This window comes from Hydractinia symbiolongicarpus, chromosome 8 (assembly GCF_029227915.1).
Source record: "Hydractinia symbiolongicarpus strain clone_291-10 chromosome 8, HSymV2.1, whole genome shotgun sequence".
NCBI lineage: Eukaryota > Metazoa > Cnidaria > Hydrozoa > Anthoathecata > Hydractiniidae > Hydractinia > Hydractinia symbiolongicarpus.
In genome coordinates this window covers 13,452,754-13,455,784 of record NC_079882.1, presented here as the reverse complement: position 1 = coordinate 13,455,784, position 3,031 = coordinate 13,452,754, and positions in this window count along the sequence as shown.

The window sequence follows — 3,031 nt, the reverse complement described above, 5'->3', positions numbered from 1 at the left end:
GAAGCTGTCCGACCCGGTGTCATCAGGACTTATAAGGGCAGAAATTTTTGCGATTTTTGCCCCTTTTCGTGAAAATTTGTGCCCGGTAAGAAATTTAATCTGAAATTCGCGAAAATTTATTTTTGCGAAAAATCAACTTTTTCTAAAATTTGCGAAAGTTTTTCCAAGTTAAAAGCCGAAAACTCTTAAATAACGAGGGCTCCGAGGACAAAAGGTAGAAATAATAGAATCACAACGAAAAAAATAAGCAGCCCGAAAAATGCGTTTAAAACTAACTCTATTTATTTATTTATTTATTTCTTTATTTAAAGTTGGATCCAGTATAGTTACAAAGTACTAATTTATACCAACTATCAAATTAAAACATGTAAATACTAAGTGATAAAAATACAAATAAAATACTAAAATAAATCATCGATTGATCCCCGAATGAGCAGCACAGAGTTTACATTGGCAGTATATTTCAACATGCCTGATAACAGATTTGAATTCTTTTAGATCTGTCACATTTTTGACACACGGGTAAATATCAGCTTCTCCACAGGGTAAAATACAAAAGTTTAATACGTGGGCATCATGTTTACAACCAGTCCCGTTTTAAATGAAAAACTGATTGCTAAACCGGACAGTAGAGATGAAGCCTTGGACAATGATAAGTTTACAATTTTTAAAGTTTACAAATTTTTAAAGAAAAGGATGGGGAAACAGAACTGGTTGGGCATGCCCCAATAGAATTATCAAGTCTCCTTCATCATTTTTTGAACGCTGATCCAAACAACTTTATAAATGTGACAGTGATGAGTAAACGTTAGCGCGAAATTGGTTTGGTCGTTCCTGGTAAATTTGATTGTTTCACCAAATCCACACGGATTTCATGTGTGTTGGACAAGCAGCTACATGAACAAAAGGGCACTTACAAAACCTTGGAACTTATTCACCAAAAAAAGTCTTTATACCGGAAGTTTCCTGTAATTTCTTAAAAAAAAAATTCTCATCATTAATTGATTTCTCTTCCTTCTCTTGTATCATCTATAAGCTATTACATAATAGGGGTTGACCCGTTTGCCAGTATGGATTTATTATGGGGTTTATTAAAAGTGCTTCTATAAAACGCCCCTCTCGAGGGGGGGGCGTTTAATAGAGGGGGCGTTTAAAAGAGGGGGGCGTTTATAAAATATTTCGGATTTTAAGGGGGCGTATATTAGAGGGAGGCGTTTAAAAGATGGGGGGCGTTTATTTGGAGATTTACGATAGTTATTGACTTCGTCAACTCGGGGGGAGTGTTGACGATTGCGTCATATACCCCCGCAAAGACGCGAAGTGTTCATTTTTAGTGTATGTTTTTTATTCGACGAGTGAAGACATGTTTTCGAAAAAAGACAAGAGTGAAGTATTTTTATATTATAATCTTAGTTTATACAAGGTTTTTGATAACAGGATTTCAATTAGTTGAAGAAAAATTCTATTTTTTTTTATCGATATAACGAATGGGACTAATTTTCGTAGTAATTAAGGCAGGATACGCTTGTGCCTGATAGCGCATGGTAGAATACAACTTTCCCACCCATTTCTACTAACAAGTCAATTCTATTTGTACCGTTCAGACGATCCGGCGCCCTGCCCTGTAAAAATTGATGTAGTTACTCAATAAATGATACTAAGACTGGCTGAGTGACATAGTATATTACACCTACTATACGGTTTCTTTTGAAAAATAGACGTAGCCAATGTCCCCTTTAGCTCGCGTTAACCGGACGTTTTTATCCTGACGTCCGTATAAGACGAATGTGTAATATCAACAAGGTAATAAACCCTAAAATGTTTATATCACAGACGACTACAAAGTCAAAGTTAAACAGAAAAAAATAATCATCTAGCTAAAAAGGTTTCCCTGGAATTTGTGCTTCTATTAAGAGTCCGTTTAAAAATTGTTGTTGTAACCGGAGTACAATACTGTAGATGATTCCACACACAAATACCGAAGATGACTGCACAGACAAAAATCAAAGATGACTTCGCACACAAAAACCAAAGATGACTTCGCACACAAAAACCAAAGATGACTTCGCACACAAAAATCAAAGATGACTTCGCACACAAAAATCAAAGATGACTTCGCACACAAAAACCAAAGATGACTTCGCACACAAAAATCAAAGATGACTTCGCACACAAAAGCAAAGATGACTTCGCACACAAAAACCAAAGATGACTTCGCACACAAAAATCAAAGATGACTTCGCACACAAAAATCAAAGATGACTTCGCACACAAAAACCAAAGATGACTCCCCACACAAATACCAAAGATGACTTCGCACACAAAAACCAAAGATGACTTCGCACACAAATACCAAAGATGACTTCGCACACAAAAACCAAAGATGACTTCGCACACAAAAACCAAAGATGACTTCGCACACAAAAACCAAAGATGACTTCGCACACAAAAATCAAAGATGACTTCGCACACAAAAACCAAAGATGACTTCGCACACAAATACCAAAGATGACTTCGCACACAAAAACCAAAGATGACTTCGCACACAAAAACCAAAGATGACTTCGCACACAAAAACCAAAGATGACTTCGCACACAAAAACCAAAGATGACTTCGCACACAAAAACCAAAGATGACTTCGCACACAAAAAGCAAAGATGACTTCGCACACAAAAATCAAAGATGACTTCGCACACAAAAACCAAAGATGACTTCCCACACAAAAATCAAAGATGACTTCCCACACAAATACCAAAGATGACTTCGCACACAAAAATCAAAGATGACTTCGCACACAAAAATCAAAGATGACTTCGCACACAAAAATCAAAGATGACTTCCCACACAAATACCAAAGATGACTTCGCACACAAATACCAAAGATGACTTCGCACACAAAAATCAAAGATGACTTCGCACACAAAAATCAAAGATGACTTCGCACACAAAAATCAAAGATGACTTCGCACACAAAAACCAAAGATGACTTCGCACACAAAAACCAAAGATGACTTCGCACACAAAAATCAA